The sequence below is a fragment of the Scyliorhinus torazame genome, chromosome 4 (assembly GCF_047496885.1).
Source record: "Scyliorhinus torazame isolate Kashiwa2021f chromosome 4, sScyTor2.1, whole genome shotgun sequence".
Classification (NCBI taxonomy): domain Eukaryota; kingdom Metazoa; phylum Chordata; class Chondrichthyes; order Carcharhiniformes; family Scyliorhinidae; genus Scyliorhinus; species Scyliorhinus torazame.
Window position 1 is genome coordinate 353,893,823 of NC_092710.1, and position 25,288 is coordinate 353,919,110.

The following is a 25,288-nucleotide window of genomic DNA, read 5'->3' on the forward strand; positions in this document are numbered from 1 at the left end:
GGAGGGAGGGCGATGGAGTTGGAGGAGGAGGGAGGGAGGGCGATGGAGTTGGAGGGAGTGAGGGAGGGGGCGATGGAGTGGAGGGAGGGAGGGCGGGATGGAGGGAGGAGGGCGATGGAGTTGGAGGGAGGGAGGGCGATGGAGTTGGAGGGAGGGAGGGCGATGGAGTTGGAGGAGGGAGGGCGATGGAGTTGGAGGAGGGAGGGCGATGGAGTTGGAGGGAGGGAGGGCGATGGAGTTGGAGGGAGGGAGGGCGATGGAGTTGGAGGGAGGGAGGGCGATGGAGTTGGAGGGAGGGAGGGCGATGGAGTTGGAGGAGGGAGGGCGATGGAGTTGGAGGGAGGGAGGGCGATGGAGTTGGAGGGAGGGAGGGCGATGGAGTGGAGGAGGAGGCGATGGAGTTGGAGGGAGGGAGGGCGATGGAGTTGGAGGGAGGGAGGGCGATGGAGTTGGAGGAGGGAGGGCGATGGAGTTGGAGGGAGGAGGGCGATGGAGTTGGAGGGAGGGAGGGCGATGGAGTTGGAGGGAGGGAGGGCGATGGAGTTGGAGGGAGGGAGGGCGATGGAGTTGGAGGAGGGAGGGCGATGGAGTTGGAGGGAGGAGGGCGATGGAGTTGGAGGAGGGAGGGCGATGGAGTTGGAGGGAGGGAGGCGATGGAGTTGGAGGGAGGGAGGGCGATGGAGTTGGAGGGAGGGAGGGCGATGGAGTTGGAGGGAGGGAGGGCGATGGAGTTGGAGGAGGGAGGGCGATGGAGTTGGAGGGAGGGAGGGCGATGGAGTTGGAGGGAGGGAGGGCGATGGAGTTGGAGGGGAGGGAGGGCGATGGAGTTGGAGGGAGGGAGGGCGATGGAGTTGGAGGGAGGGAGGGCGATGGAGTTGGAGGGAGGGAGGGCGATGGAGTTGGAGGGAGGGAGGGCGATGGAGTTGGAGGGAGGGAGGGCGATGGAGTTGGAGGGAGGGAGGGCGATGGAGTTGGAGGGAGGGAGGGCGATGGAGTTGGAGGGAGGGAGGGCGATGGAGTTGGAGGGAGGGAGGGCGATGGAGTTGGAGGGAGGGAGGGCGATGGAGTTGGAGGGAGGGAGGGCGTGGAGTGGAGGGAGGGAGGGCGATGGAGTTGGAGGGAGGGAGGGCGATGAGTGGAGAGGGGAGGGAGAGGGCGATGGAGTTGGAGGAGGGGAGGGCGATGGAGTTGGAGGGAGGGAGGGCGATGGAGTTGGAGGGAGGGAGGGCGATGGAGTTGGAGGGAGGGAGAGGCGATGGAGTTGGAGGGAGGGAGGGCGATGGAGTTGGAGGGAGGGAGGGCGATGGAGTTGGAGGGAGGGAGGGCGATGGAGTTGGAGGGAGGGAGGGCGATGAGTTGGAGGGAGGGAGGGCGATGGAGTTGGAGGGAGGAGGGCGAGGGAGTGGAGGAGGAGGGCGATGGAGTTGGAGGGAGGGAGGGAGGGAGGGAGGCGATGGAGTTGGAGGAGGGAGGGAGGGAGGGCGATGGAGTTGGAGGGAGGGGGGCGATGGAGTTGGAGGGAGGGAGGGCGATGGAGTTGGAGGGAGGGAGGGAGGGAGGGAGGGCGATGGAGTTGGAGGGAGGGAGGGAGGGAGGGCGATGGAGTTGGAGGGAGGGGGAGGGAGGGAGGAGGGCGATGGAGTTGGAGGGAGGGAGGGAGGGCGATGGAGTTGGAGGAGGGAGGAGGGAGGGAGGGAGGGCGATGGAGTGGAGTGGAGGGCAGGGAGGGAGGGAGGGAGGGAGGATGGAGTTGGAGGGAGGGAGGGAGGGAGGGAGGGCGATGGAGTTGGAGGGAGGAGGGAGGGAGGGCGATGGAGTTGGAGGGAGGGAGGGAGGGCGATGGAGTTGGAGGGAGGGAGGGAGGGAGGGAGGGAGGGAGGGCGATGGAGTTGGAGGGAGGGAGGGCGATGGAGTTGGAGGGAGGGAGGGAGGGAGGGCGATGGAGTTGGAGGGAGGGAGGAGGGCGATGGAGTTGGAGGGAGGGAGGGGAGGGAGGGAGGGAGGGAGGGCGATGGAGTTGGAGGGAGGGAGGGAGGAGTGGGAGGGAGGGCGATGGAGTTGGAGGGAGGGAGGGAGGGCGATGGAGTTGGAGGGAGGGAGGGAGGGAGGGAGGGAGGGCGATGGAGTTGGAGGGAGGGAGGGAGGGAGATGGAGTTGGAGGGAGGGAGGGAGGGAGGGAGGGCGATGGAGTTGGAGGGAGGGAGGGAGGGGAGGGGAGGGCGATGGAGTTGGAGGGAGGGAGGGAGGGAGGGCGATGGGTTGGAGGGAGGGAGGGAGGGAGGGAGGGAGGGAGGGCGATGGAGTTGGAGGGAGGGAGGGAGGGAGGGGCGATGGAGTTGGAGGGAGGGAGGGAGGGGAGGGCGATGGAGTTGGAGGGAGGGAGGGAGGGAGGGAGGGAGGGCGATGGAGTTGGAGGGAGGGAGGGAGGGAGGGCGATGGAGTTGGAGGGAGGGAGGGAGGGAGGGAGGGAGGGGCGATGGAGTTGGAGGGAGGGAGGGAGGGAGGGAGGGAGGGCGATGGAGTTGGAGGGAGGGAGGGGAGGGCGATGGAGTTGGAGGGAGGGAGGGAGGGAGGGAGGGCGATGGAGTTGGAGGGAGGGAGGGAGGGAGGGAGGGCGATGGAGTTGGAGGGAGGGAGGGAGGGAGGGCGATGGAGTTGGAGGGAGGGAGGGAGGGAGGGCGATGGAGTTGGAGGGAGGGAGGGAGGGAGGGAGGGCGATGGAGTTGGAGGGAGGGAGGGAGGGCGATGGAGTTGGAGGGAGGGAGGGAGGGAGGGAGGGCGATGGAGTTGGAGGGAGGGAGGGAGGGAGGGAGGGCGATGGAGTTGGAGGGAGGGAGGGAGGGAGGGAGGGCGATGGAGTTGGAGGAGGGAGGGAGGGAGGGCGATGGAGTTGGAGGGAGGGAGGGAGGGAGGGAGGGAGGGCGATGGAGTTGGAGGAGGGAGGAGGGAGGGAGGGAGGGCGATGGAGTTGGAGGGAGGGAGGGAGGGAGGGAGGGCGATGGAGTTGGAGGGAGGGAGGGAGGGAGGGAGGGAGGGCGATGGAGTTGGAGGGAGGGAGGGAGGGAGGGCGATGGAGTTGGAGGGAGGGAGGGAGGGCGATGGAGTTGGAGGGAGGGAGGGGAGGGAGGGCGATGGAGTTGGAGGGAGGGAGGGCGATGGAGTTGGAGGGAGGGAGGGAGGGAGGGAGGGAGGGCGATGGAGTTGGAGGGAGGGAGGGAGGGCGATGGAGTTGGAGGGAGGGAGGGAGGGAGGGAGGGAGGGAGGGCGATGGAGTTGGAGGGAGGGAGGGAGGGAGGGAGGGCGATGGAGTTGGAGGGAGGGAGGGAGGGAGGGAGGGAGGGCGATGGAGTTGGAGGGAGGGAGGGAGGGAGGGAGGGAGGGCGATGGAGTTGGAGGGAGGGAGGGAGGGAGGGAGGGCGATGGAGTTGGAGGGAGGGAGGGAGGGAGGGAGGGAGGGCGATGGAGTTGGAGGGAGGGAGGGAGGGAGGGAGGGCGATGAGTTGGAGGGAGGGAGGGCGATGGAGTTGGAGGGAGGGAGGGAGGGAGGGAGGGAGGGCGATGGAGTTGGAGGGAGGGAGGGAGGGAGGGCGATGGAGTTGGAGGGAGGGAGGGAGGGAGGGCGATGGAGTTGGAGGGAGGGAGGGAGGGAGGGCGATGGAGTTGGAGGGAGGGAGGGAGGGAGGGCGATGGAGTTGGAGGGAGGGAGGGAGGGAGGGAGGGAGGAGGGCGATGGAGTTGGAGGGAGGGAGGGAGGGAGGGAGGGAGGGAGGGCGATGGAGTTGGAGGGAGGGAGGGAGGGAGGGAGGGAGGGCGATGGAGTTGGAGGGAGGGAGGGAGGGAGGGAGGGAGGGCGATGGAGTTGGAGGGAGGGAGGGAGGGAGGGAGGGAGGGCGATGGAGTTGGAGGGAGGGAGGGAGGGAGGGCGATGGAGTTGGAGGGAGGGAGGGAGGGAGGGCGATGGAGTTGGAGGGAGGGAGGGAGGGCGATGGAGTTGGAGGGAGGGAGGGAGGGAGGGAGGGCGATGGAGTTGGAGGGAGGGAGGGAGGGAGGGAGGGCGATGGAGTTGGAGGGAGGGAGGGCGATGGAGTTGGAGGGAGGGAGGGCGATGGAGTTGGAGGGAGGGAGGGAGGGAGGGCGATGGAGTTGGAGGGAGGGAGGGAGGGAGGGAGGGCGATGGAGTTGGAGGGAGGGAGGGAGGGTGGGAGGGAGGGCGATGGAGTTGGAGGGAGGGAGGGAGGGAGGGAGGGCGATGGAGTTGGAGGGAGGGAGGGAGGGAGGGAGGGAGGGCGATGGAGTTGGAGGGAGGAGGGAGGGCGATGGAGTTGGAGGGAGGGAGGAGGGAGGGCGATGGAGTTGGAGGGAGGGAGGGAGGGAGGGAGGGAGGCGATGGAGTTGGAGGGAGGGAGGGAGGGAGGGAGGGCGATGGAGTTGGAGGGAGGGAGGGAGGGAGGGAGGGAGGGCGATGGAGTTGGAGGGAGGGAGGGAGGGAGGGCGATGGAGTTGGAGGGAGGGAGGGAGGGAGGGAGGAGGGCGATGGAGTTGGAGGGAGGGAGGAGGGAGGGAGGGAGGGCGATGGAGTTGGAGGGAGGGAGGGAGGGAGGGCGATGGAGTTGGAGGGAGGGAGGGAGGGAGGGCGATGGAGTTGGAGGGAGGGAGGGAGGGCGATGGAGTTGGAGGGAGGGAGGGAGGGCGATGGAGTTGGAGGGAGGGAGGGAGGGAGGGAGGGCGATGGAGTTGGAGGGAGGGAGGGAGGGAGGGAGGGCGATGGAGTTGGAGGGAGGGAGGGAGGGCGATGGAGTTGGAGGGAGGGAGGGAGGGAGGGCGATGGAGTTGGAGGGAGGGAGGGAGGGAGGGCGATGGAGTGAGGGAGGGAGGGAGGGAGGGCGATGGAGTTGGAGGGAGGGAGGGAGGGAGGGCGATGGAGTTGGAGGGAGGGAGGGAGGGAGGGAGGGCGATGGAGTTGGAGGGAGGGAGGGAGGGAGGGAGGGAGGGCGATGGAGTTGGAGGGAGGGAGGGAGGGGAGGGAGGGCGATGGAGTTGGAGGGAGGGAGGGAGGGAGGGAGGGCGATGGAGTTGGAGGGAGGGAGGGAGGGAGGGCGATGGAGTTGGAGGGAGGGAGGGAGGGAGGGCGATGGAGTTGGAGGGAGGGAGGGAGGGAGGGCGATGGAGTTGGAGGGAGGGAGGGAGGGCGATGGAGTTGGAGGGAGGGAGGGAGGGAGGGAGGGAGGGCGATGGAGTTGGAGGGAGGGAGGGAGGGAGGGAGGGAGGGCGATGGAGTTGGAGGGAGGGAGGGAGGGAGGGAGGGAGGGCGATGGAGTTGGAGGGAGGGAGGGAGGGAGGGCGATGGAGTTGGAGGGAGGGAGGGAGGGCGATGGAGTTGGAGGGAGGGAGGGAGGGAGGGCGATGGAGTTGGAGGGAGGGAGGGCGATGGAGTTGGAGGGAGGGAGGAGGGAGGGAGGGAGGGCGATGGAGTTGGAGGGAGGGAGGAGGGCGATGGAGTGGAGGGAGGGAGGGAGGGAGGGAGGGAGGGCGATGGAGTTGGAGGGAGGGAGGGAGGGAGGGAGGGCGATGGAGTTGGAGGAGGGAGGGAGGGAGGGAGGGCGATGGAGTTGGAGGGAGGGAGGGAGGGAGGGAGGGAGGGCGATGGAGTTGGAGGGAGGGAGGGAGGGAGGGAGGGAGGGCGATGGAGTTGGAGGGAGGGAGGGAGGGAGGGAGGGCGATGGAGTTGGAGGGAGGGAGGGAGGGAGGGAGGGCGATGGAGTTGGAGGGAGGGAGGGCGATGGAGTTGGAGGGAGGGAGGGAGGGAGGGAGGGAGGGCGATGGAGTTGGAGGGAGGGAGGGAGGGAGGGAGGGAGGGCGATGGAGTTGGAGGGAGGGAGGGAGGGAGGGAGGGCGATGGAGTTGGAGGGAGGGGAGGGAGGGAGTGGCGATGGAGTTGGAGGGAGGGAGGGAGGGAGGGAGGGCGATGGAGTTGGAGGGAGGGAGGGAGGGAGGGAGGGCGATGGAGTTGGAGGGAGGGAGGGAGGGAGGGCGATGGAGTTGGAGGGAGGGAGGGAGGGAGGGAGGGCGATGGAGTTGGAGGGAGGGAGGGAGGGAGGGAGGGAGGGCGATGGAGTTGGAGGGAGGGAGGGAGGGAGGGAGGGAGGGCGATGGAGTTGGAGGGAGGGAGGGAGGGAGGAGGGCGATGGAGTTGGAGGGAGGGAGGGAGGGAGGGAGGGAGGGAGGGCGATGAGTTGGAGGGAGGGAGGGAGGAGGGCGATGGAGTTGGAGGGAGGGAGGGAGGGAGGGAGGGCGATGGAGTTGGAGGGAGGGAGGGAGGGAGGGAGGGTGGGCGATGGAGTTGGAGGGAGGGAGGGAGGGAGGGCGATGGAGTTGGAGGGAGGGAGGGAGGGAGGGAGGGCGATGGAGTTGGAGGGAGGGAGGGAGGGAGGGAGGGAGGGCGATGGAGTTGGAGGGAGGGAGGGAGGGAGGGCGATGGAGTTGGAGGGAGGGAGGGAGGGAGGGAGGGCGATGGAGTTGGAGGGAGGGAGGGAGGGAGGGCGATGGAGTTGGAGGGAGGGAGGGAGGGAGGGCGATGGAGTTGGAGGGAGGGAGGGCGATGGAGTTGGAGGGAGGGAGGGCGATGGAGTTGGAGGGAGGGAGGGAGGAGGAGGAGGGCGATGGAGTTGGAGGGAGGGAGGGAGGGAGGGAGGGGAGGGCGATGGAGTTGGAGGGAGGGAGGGGAGGGCGATGGAGTTGGAGGGAGGGAGGGAGGGAGGGAGGAGAGGGCGATGGAGTTGGAGGGAGGGAGGGAGGGAGGGCGATGGAGTTGGAGGGAGGGAGGGAGGGAGGGAGGGAGGGCGATGGAGTTGGAGGGGAGGGAGGGAGGGAGGGAGGGCGATGGAGTTGGAGGGAGGGAGGGAGGGAGGGAGGGCGATGGAGTTGGAGGGAGGGAGGGAGGGAGGGAGGGCGATGGAGTTGGAGGGAGGGAGGGAGGAGGGAGGGCGATGGAGTTGGAGGGAGGAGGGCGATGGAGTTGGAGGGAGGGAGGGAGGGCGATGGAGTTGGAGGGAGGGAGGGCGATGGAGTTGGAGGGAGGGAGGGAGGGAGGGAGGGCGATGGAGTTGGAGGAGGAGGGAGGGAGGGAGGGAGGGAGGGCGATGGAGTTGGAGGGAGGGAGGGAGGGAGGGAGGGCGATGGAGTTGGAGGGAGGGAGGGAGGGAGGGAGGGCGATGGAGTTGGAGGGAGGGAGGGAGGGAGGGCGATGGAGTTGGAGGGAGGGAGGGAGGGAGGGAGGGAGGGCGATGGAGTTGGAGGGAGGGAGGGAGGGAGGGAGGGCGATGGAGTTGGAGGGAGGGAGGGAGGGAGGGCGATGGAGTTGGAGGGAGGGAGGGAGGGAGGGAGGGCGATGGAGTTGGAGGGAGGGAGGGAGGGCGATGGAGTTGGAGGGAGGGAGGGAGGGAGGGCGATGGAGTTGGAGGGAGGGAGGGAGGGAGGGCGATGGAGTTGGAGGGAGGGAGGGAGGGAGGGAGGGCGATGGAGTTGGAGGGAGGGAGGGAGGGAGGGCGATGGACTTGGAGGGAGGGAGGGAGGGAGGGCGACGGACTTGGAGGGAGGGAGGGAGGGAGGGCGACGGACTTGGAGGAGGGAGGGAGGGAGGGCGACGACTTGGAGGGAGGGAGGGAGGGAGACGGAGTTGGAGGGAGGGAGGGAGGGAGGGAGGGCGATGGAGTTGGAGGGAGGGAGGGAGGGAGGGCGATGGAGTTGGGAGGGAGGGAGGGAGGGAGGAGGGCGATGGAGTTGGAGGGAGGGAGGGAGGGAGGGAGGGCGATGGAGTTGGAGGGAGGGAGGGAGGGAGGGAGGGCGATGGAGTTGGAGGGAGGGAGGGAGGGAGGGAGGGCGATGGAGTTGGAGGAGGGAGGGAGGGAGGGAGGGCGATGGAGTTGGAGGGAGGGAGGGAGGGAGGGAGGGCGATGGAGTTGGAGGGAGGGAGGGAGGGAGGGAGGGAGGGAGGGAGGGCGATGGAGTTGGAGGGAGGGAGGGAGGGAGGGAGGGCGATGGAGTTGGAGGGAGGGAGGGAGGGAGGGAGGGCGATGGAGTTGGAGGAGGGAGGGAGGGAGGGAGGGCGATGGAGTTGGAGGGAGGGAGGGAGGGAGGGCGATGGAGTTGGAGGGAGGGAGGGAGGGAGGGAGGGAGGGCGATGGAGTTGGAGGGGGGGCACGGTCCCCGGGGCGGGGGGGGGGGGGCACGGTCCCCGGGCGGGGGGGGGGGGGGGCACGGTCCCCGGGGCGGGGGGGGGGGGGGGGCACGGTCCCCGGGGCGGGGGGGGGGGGGGGCACGGTCCCCGGGGCGGGGGGGGGGGGGGGCACGGTCCCCGGGGCGGGGGGGGGGGGGGGGCACGGTCCCCGGGGCGGGGGGGGGGGGGGGCACGGTCCCCGGGGCGGGGGGGGGGGGGGGGGGCACGGTCCCCGGGCGGGGGGGGGGGGGGGGGCACGGTCCCCGGGCGGGGGGGGGGGGGGCACGGTCCCCGGGGCGGGGGGGGGGGGGGGGCACGGTCCCCGGGGCGGGGGGGGGGGGGCACGGTCCCCGGGGCGGGGGGGGGGGGGCACGGTCCCCGGGGCGGGGGGGGGGGGGGGCACGGTCCCCGGGCGGGGGGGGGGGGGCACGGTCCCCGGGGCGGGGGGGGGGGGGGGCACGGTCCCCGGGGCGGGGGGGGGGGGGGGCACAGTCCCCGGGGCGGGGGGGGGGGGGGGCACAGTCCCCGGGGCGGGGGGGGGGGGGGCACGGTCCCCGGGGCGGGGGGGGGGGCACGGTCCCCCGGGGCGGGGGGGGCACGGTCCCCGGGGCGGGGGGGGCACGGTCCCCGGGGCGGGGGGGGCACGGTCCCCGGGGCGGGGGGGGCACGGTCCCCGGGGCGGGGGGGGCACGGTCCCCGGGGCGGGGGGGGCACGGTCCCCGGGGCGGGGGGGGCACGGTCCCCGGGGCGGGGGGGGCACGGTCCCCGGGGCGGGGGGGGCACGGTCCCCGGGGCGGGGGGGGCACGGTCCCCGGGGCGGGGGGGGCACGGTCCCCGGGGCGGGGGGGGCACGGTCCCCGGGGCGGGGGGGGCACGGTCCCCGGGGCGGGGGGGGCACGGTCCCCGGGGCGGGGGGGGGGCACGGTCCCCGGGGCGGGGGGGGCACGGTCCCCGGGGCGGGGGGGGCACGGTCCCCCGGGGCGGGGGGGGCACGGTCCCCGGGGCGGGGGGGGCACGGTCCCCGGGGCGGGGGGGGCACGGTCCCCGGGGCGGGGGGGGCACGGTCCCCGGGGCGGGGGGGGCACGGTCCCCGGGGCGGGGGGGGCACGGTCCCGGGGCGGGGGGGGCACGGTCCCCGGGGGCGGGGGGGGCACGGTCCCCGGGGCGGGGGGGGCACGGTCTCCCGGGGCGGGGGGGGCACGGTCCCCGGGGCGGGGGGGCACGGTCCCCGGGGCGGGGGGGGCACGGTCCCCGGGGCGGGGGGGGCACGGTCCCCGGGGCGGGGGGGGCACGGTCCCCGGGGCGGGGGGGGCACGGTCCCCGGGGCGGGGGGGGGCACGGTCCCCGGGGCGGGGGGGCACGGTCCCCCGGGGCGGGGGGGCACGGTCCCCGGGGCGGGGGGGGCACGGTCCCCGGGGCGGGGGGGGGCACGGTCCCCGGGCGGGGGGGGGCACGGTCCCCGGGGCGGGGGGGGCACGGTCCCCGGGCGGGGGGGGGCACGGTCCCCGGGGCGGGGGGGGCACGGTCCCCGGGGCGGGGGGGGCACGGTCCCCGGGGCGGGGGGGGCACGGTCCCCGGGGCGGGGGGGGCACGGTCCCCGGGGCGGGGGGGGGCACGGTCCCCGGGGCGGGGGGGGGGGGCACGGTCCCCGGGGCGGGGGGGGGGGGCACGGTCCCCGGGGCGGGGGGGGGGGGGCACGGTCCCCGGGGCGGGGGGGGGGGCACGGTCCCCCGGGGCGGGGGGGGGGGGCACGGTCCCCGGGGCGGGGGGGGGGCACGGTCCCGGGGGCGGGGGGGGGGGCACGGTCCCCGGGGCGGGGGGGGGGGGGCACGGTCCCCGGGGCGGGGGGGGGCACGGTCCCCGGGGCGGGGGGGGGGGGGGCACGGTCCCCGGGGCGGGGGGGGGGGGCACGGTCCCCGGGGCGGGGGGGGGGGGCACGGTCCCCGGGGCGGGGGGGGTGGCACGGTCCCCGGGGCGGGGGGGGTGGCACGGTCCCCGGGGCGGGGGGGGGGGGGCACGGTCCCCGGGGCGGGGGGGGGGGGGCACGGTCCCCGGGGCGGGGGGGGGGGGGCACGGTCCCCGGGGCGGGGGGGGGGGGGCACGGTCCCCGGGGCGGGGGGGGGGGGGCACGGTCCCCGGGGCGGGGGGGGGGGGGCACGGTCCCCGGGCGGGGGGGGGGGCACGGTCCCCGGGGCGGGGGGGGGGGGCACGGTCCCCGGGGCGGGGGGGGGGGGGGCACGGTCCCCGGGCGGGGGGGGGGGGGCACGGTCCCCGGGGCGGGGGGGGGGGGCACGGTCCCCGGGGCGGGGGGGGGGGGCACGGTCCCCGGGGCGGGGGGGGGGGGGCACGGTCCCCGGGGCGGGGGGGGGGGGGGGCACGGTCCCCGGGGCGGGGGGGGGGGGGGCACGGTCCCCGGGGCGGGGGGGGGGGGCCACGGTCCCCGGGGCGGGGGGGGCACGGTCCCGGGGGGGGGGGATTACCCCCCACCCCCAGCCGCCATTTACTGAACGCTATTTACCGGGCTCCGTCCCTGCGAAGCGGACCCTCCCCGCCGTTATTCCTTACCGAGTATCTCCTTCCTGCGGTCGGTGTGCGGTTGGTCGGTGTGACCCACTCGAAATCCTCCCGGGCCACCCGGTTGCCCATAGCTCCCGATGGAACGTTGCAGACCTGCTCGCGCAGTGACCGTTAGTCGCCCCCGGTCTTCCCTACTGCGTCCGCCTTGCCTCAGCACGCAACCGCAGACCTGTCTCTGCGTCCTGAGTCCACGCCCGTGTGGCGCAACCGCAGACCAACTGCCCAGGTCCTCCCTACTGCGTCTGCCTTGCCTCAGCACGCAACCGCAGACCAACTATCCCAGCCCAGCGTCCACCTTTACCCCGACTGCCCCCCAATTTAAACCATGGGTTCGCCCTGGCGTGACGTCACGGCACCGCCACTGTTGAATGATTAATTAACGGGTCTCGCGCGGCCTTCCTCTCTCCTGCCGTGTTATTTTGGAGGGGAGGGGAATAAAGCGCGCGCACATCATGCTCCCTGATGTTCTGGTCAGATTCAGCGATGGCTCAGCAAGCCTGATGACGACACCTGGTTGGGCAAGTTGGAATGGCGCTCATTTTATTCCACTTATTTGTGATTTTTCTCCAAGCCACCATCGCCGCTTGAAGTTTGGTCAGCAAATGTAAAGGGCCAAATAAGTTACGGTTGATCACGGGACTGGCCGCCATGTTTGTTTCTGGGCTGTTTGGTCAAGCACCAGGCGACGTGCTCCTGAGGCAATCCCTCCCATTGCAGCTGCCACTTCGTCCCAATCGATCGGGATTTCTGGCTTCACTGTTACATTTCATACTTTACTCCACATGTTCATCTCGACAAGTGGTGGAGTTTGAATTCAATCATAAACCTGGAGATAAAACGCATTGAAAACGTCAATTGTCATAAAGAACCATCTGGTTCACAAATGTCCTTCAGGGAAGGAAACCTGGCCTGGCCTAAATTTGATTCCAGACCCCCAGCAATGGGGCTGACTTTTAAATTGAGTTGGCCGAGCAAGCCACTCCGTGGTATCTAATTGCCACAAAGCCTCAAGGAATGAAACTGGATGGACCACGCAGCACTGCCAAAACTGACCCTGTCGAGCACGCAAAGTCCTCCTTCCTGATATCTGAGACCTTGTGCCAAAACAACAGCTTGACATAGTCATACTCACGGAATCATGATAATTATCTTTATTGTCCCAAGTAGGGTTACATTAACACTGCAATGAAGTTACTGTGAAAAGCCCCTAGTCGCCACATTCCGGGGCCTGTTCGGGTCACAGAGGGAGAATTCGGAATGTCCAAATTACCTCTCAGCACGTCTTTCGGGACTTGTGGGAGGAAACCGGAGCACCCGGAGGAAACCCACGCAGACATGGGGAGAACATGCAGACTTCACACAGACAGTGAACCAAGCCGAGAATTGAACTGTAGCCACCTGGGTTGGCCACTTCCCGACTTAAAATGGACAACCGCAAAGACTAAAGGGAAATTCAGCCAACACAGGCAAAGACTAGCAAGTGCAGAAATCACGTGTATTGAAACTTGCAAAAACCAGACAGCACTGAAACCAGCAGCCATCTGCATAGTAATGAGCGATTCCAAGGCACAATTGCAACACTTAAGGTGAATAAGGCCAAGCCAGACTCCTCGGCGCCAGCAGGAGCCAAGACAAAGGAAAGCCAACGGACATTTAGGGACCGCCCAGCGATCAGGGAACAACTGCAGTATTGGAGAAATCGATCCAAGTGATCGGAACACAGTCCAATCATTTGGAACCAGGTACGGGGTCCGCCCCGAAGGGAAGCTCCTGGGGACTATAAAGTAAAGCCTCCAAGTTCAAATCGTCCTTCTTGGCAGGGTCACTCAACAACGTGAAGCAACCTCTGAGAGTGAACTGTCCAGCGGCCACGCCACCCAAGTAAATCTCAAGTCAACGCTCGCTACGAGATAGGCATTCCTAGCTACCAGTCCATACCAGCTTTTGAATCCTGCAGATTCAGAATCGAACGGAAGGTCATTTGTTACCCTGACCTGGTGGGCCAATTCCGAAGCTAAGTATAGGCCTTTTAGTGATAGGAATAGTCTGGAAAGTAGAGTTTATGCATGAGTAGCGATTGACTGTGTGTAATAAATGTGTTTTGATTTGAATCTTACTAATTGGTGTGTTGAGTTATTGATCAGTACTTGAACTTGAACCTCGTGGCGGTATCATAAAGATACCTGGCGACTCTAGAGCAAAGATTATAGAAACAGAGCAAATTACAAATTAAGAGCCAACCAAAGTTAGCAACAGAACCTAGGACCCTGACGCTCTGAAGCAACAGTGCCGACCACTGTGCTACCGTGAATCATGCCTTACAGAGAAACATTGCTCCCAGACATCACCATCTTTACATCAGTGATGAGGAGATTATTGGAGAGGATTCTCAAGACAGGATTTACTCCCACTTGGAAAAAAGTGGATGGAGGGCTGTGACTAGTGGTATTCCTCAGGGATCAGTGCTGGGATCTTTGCCGTTTGTAATATATATTAGGGCAGCACGGTAGCATTGTGGATAGCACAATTGCTTCACAGCTCCAGGGTCCCAGGTTCGATTCCGGCTTGGGTCGCTGTCTGTGCGGAGTCTGCACATCCTCCCCGTGTGTGCGTGGGTTTCCTCCGGGTGTTCCGGTTTCCTCCCACAGTCCAAAGATGTGCAGGTTAGGTGGATTGGCCATGATAAACTGCCCTTTGTTGGGTGGGGTTATGGGGATAGGGTGGAGGTGTTGACCTTGGGTAGGGTGCTCTTTCCAAGAGCCGGTGCAGACTCGATGGGCCGAATGGCCTCCTTCTGCACTGTAAATTCTATGATAAATTCTATGATAAATGATTTGGAGGAAAATGTAACTGGTTTGATTAGTAAGTTTGCGGATGACACAAAGGTTGGTGGAATTGTGGATAGCGATGAGGACCGTCAGAGAATACAGCAGGATATAGATCGGTTGGAGACTTGGGCGGAGAGATGGCAGATGGAGTTTAATCCAGACAAATGTGAGGTATGGCATTTTGGAAGATCTAATACAGATTGGAAATACACAGCAAATGGCAGAATTCTATAGTTAGGAAGAGGGATCTGGGTGTACAGGTACACAGGTCACTGAAAGTGACATCGCAGGAGAACATAGAACATACAGTGCAGAAGGAGGCCATTCGGCCCATCGAGTCTGCACCGACCCACTTAAGCCCTCACTTCCACCCTATCTCAGTAACCCAATAAGGTAGTCAAGAAGGCATACGGCATGCTTGCATTCATCGACCGGGGCACTGAGTTTAAAAATTGGCAAGTCGTGTTGTAGCTTTATAACACCTTAGTTAGGCTGCACTTTGAAGAAAGTGTTCAATTCTGGTCGTCACACTACAACAACGATGTGGAGGCTTTGGCGAGGGTACAGAAAAGATTTACCAGGATGTTGCCTGGTATGGAGGGCATTAGCTGTGAGGAGAGGTTGGAGAATCTTGGTTTGTTCTGACTGGAATGATGGTTGAGTGGTGACCTGATAGAGGTCTACAAGATATGAGGGGCATGGACAGAGTGGATAGTCAGAAGCTTTTTTCCAGGGTGGAAGAGTCAATTACTAGGGGGCATAGGTTTAAGGTGGAGGGGCAAGGTTTAAAGGAGATATACAAGGCAAGTTTTTTTTACACAGAGGGTGGTGGGAGCCTGGAACTTGCTGCCAGGGGAGGTAGTGGAAGCAAATACAACAGTGACTTTTAAGGGGCATCTTGACAAATAATAATAATAACAATAATCGCTTATTGTCACAAGAAGGCTTCAGTGAAGTTTTGTGAAAAGCCCCTGGTTGCCACATTCCTGCACCTGTTCGCGCAGGCCGGTATGGGAATCGAACCCTTGTTCTGCATTACAAGCTAGCTGTTTAGCCCACTGTGCTAAACCAGCCCCTTACATGAATAGAGGGCTATGGTCCCCAGAAGGGTAGAGGGTTTCAGTTCAGACGGGCAGCATGGTCAGCATTGGAGGGCTGAAGGGCCTGTTCCTGTGCTGCAATTTCCTTTGTTCTATCCCTGGGTATGTCCTGTCCCATGTCAGGACAGACCCAGGAGAGGTGGTAGAAAAGTATATAGTTGGGAGGTAGTTGCCCTGGGAGTCCTCAACATAGTCTCTGTTCTCTGTGAAGTTTCATGACATCAGGTCAAACACAGGCAAGGAATCCCCCTGCTGATCATCCCACCCCCAGCTGTTGAATCAGTACTCCTCCATGTTAAACAGCACTTGGAGGTAGAACTAAAGGTGGAAAGGAAGCATAATGTACTCTGGGTGAGGGACATCAATGTCTACCACCAAGAATAACTCAGTAACCTGACCAAGCTGATCAAGTCCTCAAGGACATAGCTGCTAGACTGGGTCTGGGCAGGTGATGAGGGAACCAACAGGAGAGAAAAGCATACTTGACCTCAGGAAAGTGTTGAGCTTAGTGGAGGTGCAGTTGGAGAAAGTTGGAGTTTAGAATGTGGTTTTTGGGTACCTTGGGTGAGACACGAGTTGGGTGAGAAGGAACAAGTGAATGCAGAGCAATTCACTGGGATAAATCTGTTTGTAACTTTGCCAGTCCTAAGCCAGTAATAACTCTACACTGATTCATGTGTCTGTAAATATATTGCTGGGATGCAGAAATAGTGGGAATTTGAATCAGGTTTTTGTGTTTGTATTGAACTTTTTCCAACTTTTTCCTGGTGTAATATTTTCAATAAATATTTTATTCTTTGTGTTGGGTGAATTGGACATTCTGAATTCTCCCTCTGTGACCCGAACAGGTGCGGGAATGTGGCGACTAGGGGATTTTCACAGTAACTTCATTGCAATGTTAATGTAAGCCTACTTGTGACAATAATAAAGATTATTATTATTAAAAGTTCACGTTCCTGTGAATTTGTTCAATAACCCTTCTCCATGGTTCCTAAACGAAAGTTGGGATCGATCACGCCAGGTTTCACTCTAGGATCTGACGTCCACTATGAACATAATCTGTGATGGTAATACTATACGTGACCTTGATGGCACAGTACAGCAGCTTTCCATCTTCCGGCCTGAATGAATTTAAATTTCTTCCAATTTCACACTAGGAAGACTGGAGCCATTATCTCAAGCTTCTGCCGCAAACTGTTATCCCACTATTGATTTTTGTGAAAATGTGTTTACGTGGACGGCGCTGGTTAGGCCAGCATTTATTGCCCATCCCTAGTTGCCTTTCAGAAGGTGGTGGTGAGCTGCCTTCTTGAACCTCTGCAGTCCTTGAGGTGTAGATACACCCATTGTGCTGTTTGGGAGGGAGTGCCAGGATTTTGTCCCAGCAACAGTGGAGGAACAGTGATATATTTCCAAGTCAGGGTGGTGAGTGACTTGGACGGGAACCTCCAGTTGGTGGGGTTCCCAGGTATCTGCTGCTCTTGTCCTTCTAGATGGGAGCGGTTGTGGATTTGGATTGTGCCGCCTAAGGAACCTTGGTGAGTTACTGCAGTTCATCTTGTAGATGGTACACACGGCTGCCACTGTTCGTCGGTGGTGGAGGGTTTGAATGTGGAAGGAGCAATCAAATGGGCTGCTTTGTCCTGGATGGTGCTGAGCTTCTTGAGTGTTGCCTCATCCAGGCAAGTGGAGAGTATTCCATTACACTCTTGATTTGTGCCTTGTAGATGGTGGACAGGCTTTGGGAGGTCAGGAGGTGAGTTACTCGTCGTAGGATTCCTAGCCTTTGACCTGCCCTGGTAACCGCAGTATTAATATGGCTAGTCCAGTTCAGTTTCTGATCAATGGTAATGCCCAGGATGTTGATTGTGGGGGATTCCATAATGGCATTGAATGTCAAGAGGTGATGGTTAGATCCCCTTGCAGGAGATGGTTATTGCTTGGCATTTGTGTGGCGTGAATGTAACTGGAATTACTCCAGCACTCCATCCCAGGTTACTGTCTCAGTTTTTTTTAAATTCTGTTTTTTAATGGGATGTGGGCAGTGACTAGGGCAGCATTTAATGCCCGTCTCTAATTACCCATAAGAAGGTGGTGGGGATCTATCTTCTTGAACCGCTGCAGTCCCGGTGCCCTATTTGATCCAACACGTCATCCTGTGATGAATATCTGCTTCATGGTTCATGTTAATAACTTAGAGGTAATGTTTTGTTCTCGGAAGATTATTGTTGTGAAGCTAAGTTAAGTAAAATGCTGGGTTTCAGAGGCTAGCAGAATATGTAAAAGAAAACCAAAGAGAAAATGCTGGAAAATCTCAGCAGGTCTGGCAGCATCTGTAGGGAGAGAAAAGAGCCAACGTTTTGAGTCCAGATGACCCTTTGTCAAAGCTATAATACATGCAAAGTGGGAAATATTTATACTGTGGAGTGAGAATGAAAGATGAGTCATTGCCACAGAAACCCAGGGAAACGGGGTGCTAATAGTCACAGAAACAATGGGGAAAGAGTGCGAATGGCAGTCCCCAGAGAGAAAGACAAGAGAGAAAGAAATGGTAAAAGACAGTTAAAATGAAATGGGAAAAAACAAATGGGTCGAGGTGGGGTCAAGCTAATCATCTGAAGTTGTTGAATTCGATGTTGAGAGCGGAAGGCTGTAGCGTGTCTAACCGGAGATGAGATGTTGTTCCTCCAGTTTGTGTTGAGCTTCACTGGAACATTTCAGCAGGCCAAGGACAGGCATGTGGGCATGGCAGCAGGGTCTCGTGTTAAAATGGCAAGCAATGGGAAGGTCAGGGTCCTGAATGAGCACAGACCAAAGATGCTCAGCAAAGCGATCACCCAGTCTGCATTTGGTCTCTCCCATATAGAGGAGACCACATTGGGAGCAGCGAATGCAATAGACCAGGTGGGAAGGGGTGCAAGTGAAATGCTGCTTAACCTGGAATGAGTGTTTTGGGCCTGAGATGTTAAGCATGGAAGAGGTAAAGGGGCAGGTATTACACCTGCGATTGCATGGGAAGGTGATGGGAGAGGAGCTGGGTATGGTGGAGGAGTGGACTAGATTATCTCCGAGGGAACGGTCTCTGCGGAATGCTGACAGGGAGTGAAGGGAAGATGTGTTTGGTGGTGGCATCATGCTGGAGTTGGCGAAAATGGTGGAGGATTATACTTTGCATACGGAGGCTGGTGGGGTGAAGTGTGAGAACGAGGGGGACTCTATCCTTGTTCTGGGAGGGAGGGGAGGGGGCGAGGGTAGTGGCGCGGGAGATGGACCGCACACTGTTGAGGGCCCTGTCACTGTAGGTGGGAAATCACGGTTGAGGAAGAAGGAACACATTTTCAAAGCATCATTTTGTAAAACAAAATAGCAGTTCAGAAGTTAAACAGAGTAGAAGAGATGGAGCCATATTTAGTGGGAGATGTCGGCCGGGTTCTCTGAGCCCGCGCCATGTCGGAGAATCGCCGGAAATTCTCGCCACGCCGCTCCGACGCCAGGACCCAATTCTCCGGCGACCAAGAATCAGCGACAGTCGCGCGCACGGTCGACGCAGCGCCGGTCGGGGGCCGTTTTCAACCACGATTCTCCACAGTCGACCGGCCAAGTTCCCGCTAAGTTACACCGGTGTGGTTCCAACCTGGCCGGCAGGAGCTTGGATCCGCGGCCTTGGTGGCTGTCCTTGGGGGGGGGGGGGGGGAGGGGGGGGGAAATCAGACTCAGGGGGGGCCTGCACGACGGCCAGGCCCGCAATCGGGGGCTACCGATCGGCGTGCGCGATCTGGAGGGGGCCTACATCCTTCCGCACGGACCCGCTGTGTCGCTACGCCATGTTGTACAGAAACGGCCACCACGCGCATGCACTGACCCGCGCCGGCAGTGCAGGGCTGCGTATCGGCGCCGGAGCAGCGCGCAGCAGTCCAGCCCCGTGCTGGCCCCCTGTGGCCCACTGAATCGCTGGGCCAAGAGGCCCATTGACGCCGGTGTGAAACACTCCGGTGTTTACGCCGGCGTCACCATTTGGCCAGGATTTTGGAGAATCCCAGCCATGATGTCTACACTGTTTGCAAAGAAGTGTAGTTCAGGGAGGTGTTTCCTTTTGGGATTTAGAGTTAAATTCATTTAAAATCATCAGTGAACACGGAAAGGAGACTTTGAGATGAAGATGCGTGTAGCTTATAATAATAATCTTTATTGTCACAAGTAGGCTTACATTAACACTGCAATTAAGTTACTGTGAAAATCCCCTAGTCGCCACATTCCGGCGTCTGTTTGGGTACACGGGGAGAATTCAGAATGTCCAATTTACCTAATGGCACATCTTTCGACAAGTGTGGGAGGAAACCAAAGCCCCATAACCCAGTAACTCCACCCAACACTAACGGCAATTTTGGACACTAAGGGCAATTTAGCTCACTGCCCGTGTGTGCGTGGGTTTCCACCGGGTGCTCCGGTTTCCTCCCACAGTCCAAAGATGTGCAGGTTAGGTGGATTGGCCATGATAAATTGCCCTTAGTGTCCAAAATTGCCGTTAGTGTTGGGTGGAGTTACTGGGTTATGGGGATAGGGTGGAGGTGTTGACCTTGGGTAGGGTGCTCTTTCCAAGAGCCGGTGCAGACTCGATGGGCCGAATGGCCTCCTTCTGCACTGTAAATTCTATGATAATCTATGAAACCGGGAATCAAATCTGGGACCCTGGCGTTGTGAACCAACAGTGCTAACCACTGTGCTGCCATGCCTTATGAAGGTTCTTTGGTTTCAGTTTATTTGTGTGTGATTGCTGGGAGGGGTAGGGGGCTTGCTTTTTGCATCTGATGTGGTTAACAACTCACAGAGAAACCATAAAAGGGCTTTCAGTAGGCTCCAGGCAGTGAGTTAGACAGTGGAGCTCAAAGAAACCCTGCGAGCCATTTATAGCTCAGTACAGCCAAGAGAGTGGAATTTGAAGAAACCCAAGCACTACCAGCGTAGTGAAATTGTGATCGCGTGGAAGTGTGCAAGAAATCAGAGATGGGTGTGTAGCTTTGTGAATCTCCTGAAACGCAGTAGCAGGAAATCCATTGGAATATGTGCAGTCATTAAGGCAATGCTTTTAAGGGAGGCTAAATCTTCAAATGAAGAGTTGAAATCCCTCATGAGGAAGACAGAGTTTTAACAAGATAATGTGACTCGCACTGGTCAATCTGCACAAATTCCTGAGAAATCCTTGGGATCTGTCTTGGTTGTATCTTTAATGTGCAGTCTGGCATGTTTGATCACAGTTTGCGTTTTAATTCATATTTATCTTTTTAATTCTGAATGTGAGTATAATATAGATCGAAGCATAGAATTCTTACAGTGCAAAAGGAGGCCATTCGACCCATCGAGTCTGCACCGGCCCTCTCAAAGAGCTCCCTACCTTGGCCCACTCCCCCGCACCATCCCCGTAATGCCATAACTCCACTTAACCTGCACATCTTTGGACTGTGTGAGGAAACCAGGACACAAGAACATAAGAACTAGGAGCAGGAGTAGGCCGTCTGGCGCCTCGAGCCTGCTCCGCAATTCAATGAGATCATGGCTGATCTTTTGTGGACTCAGCTCCACTTTCCCACCCGAACACCATAACCCTTTATTCCTTTATTCTTCAAAAAACTATCTATCTTTATCTTGGGGCACCCGGAGGAACCTACGCAGACACGGGGAGAACATGCAAACTCCACACAGTCACCCAAGGTTGGAATTGAACCCGGGTTCTTGGCGCTGTGAGGCAGCAGTGGTAACCACTGTGCCACCCCATATTATAATTTTTTTACTTTCCTGGCTTTGTTTAATGAAATTATTTTGTTTGTTAAAATTGTGGAATCTTATAGCTTAATTTTCCTGTTGGGTAACTGTGATTTCAAATGTTGTCTAATCAAAAGGATATTGGTCCCGAACCAAATCGTAACAATCTTTTCTTTTTTTTTTAAACCTTTTCTGAGTTACCAAGCCAGAGCTCAGAGTGTGGGTCAGGGGCAAACCCCTAATCCAGCTCCTTGCCTGCTCCAAAAAACTAATTCAAATTGAATCCAATTCATGGTCCCCACAAGAGAGACATACCAGATCTGAACCAAAGGCTCAATCTATAGACACTTGATCTTAGCCAAAAGGCCGAGAAGCGATGTAACAATCTTTTTTATCACTAGAATCAGAGAGTAGTACAGGAGAGGACAAGGACATTGACTCTGCACCAGCTCTTCCAAAGAGCACTCTATTCAGTCCCAATCCATCACCTTTCCCCATATCCCGGCATTTTTTTCTCCTTCAAATATTTACACAGCTCCATTTTAAAGGCTGCTATTGAATCTAATCAGGCAGTGCAAATTGCAACCACTCCTTGCAAAAATAATGTTTCCCCAACCTTAAATCTGTGCCCTCTGTTTCCCAATCCTTCAGCCTTGAAAAACAGTTCTTCTTGGTTTACTGTTCCTGATTTGAAATATCTCTATCTTAGTCTCCTCTTCGCCTTTTCTGTTCTAAGGAGAACAACTCCAGCTTCTCAAGTTTATCCAATGTAATTATAATCCCTCATCCCTGGGACTATTCTAGTCTCTTCTGGACTATCTCCAAAGACTTGAAGTCTTTCCGAAAGTATACTGCCCAGAATTAGACACTGAAGGAGTGTTTTCAGAGGCTAAGTGTTGAGTTGGCTGCCATGTGGGGGATCCCCTTCTTAATTATGGGGAGGAAGGGGCATAGTAGTATTGTCACTGGACTAGTAAACCAGAGACCCAGGGTAATGCTCTGGGGTTCTGGGTTCAAATCCCACCACAAAAATCTTAATTCAATAAAAATCTGGAATTAAAAGATGACCATGAAACCATTGTCGATTGTCGTTAAAAACCCATTTGGCTCACTAATGTTAGACGTTTTAGTTGCTGTGAAATGAAGAGTCTAAAGTACTTGTTCCTTTTCACCAAACACCATTTATTTCACTTCCACAGCCTCTGCACAAAACTCTTAACAACACACCACCTGACAGAGGCCACCTGAAGCCCCTTTACATATCAGTGTCAATTAATGGATACTTAACATAAATGAGACAACTAATTGCAAAGTCTCTGAACCCATTACTTAACAGTCTCCCCTTCCTTGGAGAAAAAAAATAATTAGGTGAAAACAAAATTTCAAGAAACTCAAAAACACACACATGATGTCCCCCCCTTTTGTTTTTGTTTGGATGAGAAAAAAAAAGTCACAGAAACAATCGCCCTTCATTAACAATATCCAAAAGTTTCTGTGAACTCGCCCCTCTTTTCGTAAAATAGTCTGACAGTTGATAGCTCCTGTTGACCCATTTAATTTTTGTTATTTCCCCTCTGTCCAACATCTGCTTCAAACTTGCGATGTCTATCCGTAACCTCTTTTCATTGACACTTTTTGTAGAGTGCACATTTTCCCACAGGGATTTATTGTCAATGTGACAGTCAATAGGTATATTACCCAAATCCCCTAATCCCTGTCAATATCATACTTATATAAAAAGCCATATCCAGACTTCCGGTTGCGGCGATGCGGAGCTAAGCCGCACATTTCGGCAGCTCCCGCTTTAACGGACTTTTGGGCTCTCCGGAGGAGCCCCAATGGAAATTTTTTGATTGAATCCCGTGTGGGAAGGTGAAGTAAGTTCCCCCCTTACGTCGTATGGTGGGGATTAGCGGTGGAGCGACGGAGAAAGAGTCTTTGGAGCAACGGCAAAAACGAGGGGGAAAAACCAAGATGGCGGAGGACGGAGATCGAGCAGCATGGGGGCCGGACCAGCAGGAGTTCCTCAGGCGCTGCATGGAGGACCTTAAAAAGGAGGTGCTGGCGCCAATGCTGTTGGCGATCGAGGGGCTGAAGGAGACCCAGAAGGCCCAGGCGGTGGAGCTCCGTGAGGTGAGGGATAAAGCTAATGAGAATGAGGACGAGATCCTGGGCCTGGCGGTAAAGATGGGGGCGCACGAGACGGTGCAAAAGAGGTGGGCCGAGAGACTCAAGGTCCTGGAGAACAGGTCGAGGAGGAAGAATCTCCGGATTCTGGGTCTCCCCGAAGAAGTGGAGGGGGCTGATGCCGGGGCGTACGTGAGCACGATGCTCCATTCGCTGATGGGTGCGGAGGTCTCTCCGAGCCCCCTGCAGCTAGAAGGGGCTCAGCGAGTCTTGGCGAGGAGACCCAAGGCTGGCGAGCTGCCAAGGGCGATAGTGGCGAGGTTCCATCGCTTCGCGGACAAAGAGAGTGTCCTGAGATGGGCCAAGAAGGTGCGGAGCAGTGGATGGGAGAATGCGGTGATCCGAGTCTACCAGGACTGGAGTGCGGAGGTGGCAAAGAGGAGAGCGGGCTTCAACCGGGCCAAGGCGGTGCTGCCTAAAAAAAGAGAGAGATTCGGAATGCTGCAGTCTGCGCGACTGTGGGTCACTGATCAGGACCGGCACCACTATTTTGAAACGCCAGAAGAGGCTTGGACCTTTATCCAAACCGAAAAATTGGACTCGAACTGAGGGGCTGTGGTTGTGGGAGAGATGTTGACTGTATATAGGGTTGTAAATATGGGTAAAGAATGTTTCACGGGTGGGATGATGGATGGGGATGGGGGAAGAGTTCTTTTTTTTTTTGATGAGATAGTGGGGAATGTGGGCGTCAGTGCTGGAGGGAGGTGATACTCGGGGATGGGGGAGCTGGGATAAGGCCGCAACAGGAGCTGCGCCACAGGGGACGGGGCTGGCTCAGGAAAGCACGGGCTTTTTCCCGCGCTAGGGGATGGAGGACCGTAAGGAGGAGGAGAGATTCCCACACGGGGGAGATCAACGGGAAGGCGGGGGAAGCCGGGGTCAGCAGAAGTCAGCTGACTCACGGAAGTATTATGGGGGGAGCAAAAGAGCTAGATGCGGATCTAGCGGGGAGGGGGGGAGAATAGGGTTGCTGCTGCATTGGCCGAGGGGGAACTGAAAATGGAAGAGGTGGTCGGGGCGGGGGTTTCCCGTCTGGGGGACGGGAGACGCGGGCACGGGACTGGCCTAAGATAGGAGATGGCTAGTCGGCGGGGGAGGGGGGGGGGGGTAGCCTCCCAATCCGGCTGATCACATGGAATGTGAGAGGCCTAAATGGGCCGGTTAAGAGGGCCCGAGTGTTCGCGCACTTAAAGGGACTGAAGGCAGACGTGGTCATGCTTCAGGAGACGCATCTGAAGGTGGCAGATCAGGTCAGGTTAAGGAAGGGATGGGTAGGACAGGGGTTCCATTCGGGGCTGGATGCGAAGAATAGAGGGGTGGCAATACTGGTGGGGAAGCGGGTGTCGTTTGAGGCCAAGAACATAGTAGCGGACAATGGAGGCCGATACGTGATGGTGAGCAGTAGGTTGCAGGGGACGGGGGTAGTATTGGTAAATGTATACGCCCCGAACTGGGACGATGCTGGATTCATGAAACGGATGTTGGGGCGTATTCCGGACTTGGAGGTAGGGAGCTTGATAATGGGTGGGGATTTCAACACGGTGTTGGACCCAGCATTAGATCGTTCCAGATCTAGATGGGGAAGAAGCCGGCTGCGGCCAAGGTGCTCAGGGGGTTTATGGATCAGATGGGGGGAGTAGATCCGTGGAGATTTGCCAGGCCTTTGGCCAGAGAATTTTCTTTTTTCTCCCATGTACATAAGGCCTACTCCCGGATAGATTTTATTGTTCTGGGCAGGGCATTGATCCCGAAAGTGGAGGGAATGGAGTATTCGGCCATAGCCATTTCAGACCACGCCCCGCATTGGGTGGAACTAGAGCTGGGGGAGGAGAGGGACCAACGCCCGTTGTGGAGGTTGGATGTGGGACTGCTGGCAGACGAGGAAGTGTGCAGGAGGGTGCGGGGGTGCATCGAAAGATATTTGGAGGCCAACGACAACGGGGAGGTGCAGGTGGGAGTAGTATGGGAGGCGCTGAAGGGGGTGGTCAGGGGAGAGTTAATCTCCATCAGGGCTTATAGGGAGAAGAGAGAGGGCAGGGAAAGGGAGAGGTTAGTGGGAGAGATTTTAAGGGTGGACAGGAGATATGCAGAGGCCCCTGATGAGGGGCTACTCAGGGAGAGACAAAGTCTCCAGACGGCGTTTGACCTGTTGACCACGGGGAAGGCAGAGGCACAGTGGAGAAAGGCACAGGGGGCGATGTATGAACTAGGGGAGAAGGCGAGTCAGATGCTGGCACATCAGCTCTGTAAGAGGATGACAGCGAGGGAAATAGGTGGAGTCAAGGATGACAGGGGAACTACGATGCGGAGTGCGGTGAAAGTGAATGAGGCATTCAAGGCCTTTTATGAGGAGCTGTATAGGTCCCAGCCACCAAAATCTCACGTGCATGTGGGCTTCTACTCCTATTAGTATTCGTAGTCTTACTCATGTTCCGAGATCTTGACAAACTACGTCCCCTCTCCTGCCTGGTATATCGTTCTGTACTGCTACTGCTTGATCTTTCCCTTCTGCTGTGGGATGTCCTTTCAATAGTTCACTATCCGATGTACTATCTGAACTGGCACTGCGTTTCTGTGCCCTCCATTTTTGAACTTCGTTTTCCCAATCCATTGTCTTGACT

General features: G+C 59.8%; 1 protein-coding gene and 1 non-coding gene across 2 annotated transcripts in view; both read right to left on the reverse strand.

The window, feature by feature from the left end:
- Positions 1 to 11,731, reverse strand: part of LOC140411207 (sphingolipid delta(4)-desaturase DES1-like) — a 75,436-nt gene extending 63,705 nt beyond the window's left edge. The window contains exon 1 of the mRNA XM_072500309.1: positions 10,781 to 11,731. The gene's annotated coding sequence lies outside the window, so the exon portion shown is untranslated. The remainder of the gene's footprint in view (positions 1 to 10,780) is intronic.
- An 8,933-nt stretch (positions 11,732 to 20,664) lies between these two features.
- On the reverse strand, positions 20,665 to 20,858 carry LOC140415706 (U2 spliceosomal RNA). Its single transcript, XR_011944625.1, has one exon. It is a non-coding gene; the product is annotated as a U2 spliceosomal RNA (small nuclear RNA).
- Positions 20,859 to 25,288: the final 4,430 nt, after the last annotated feature.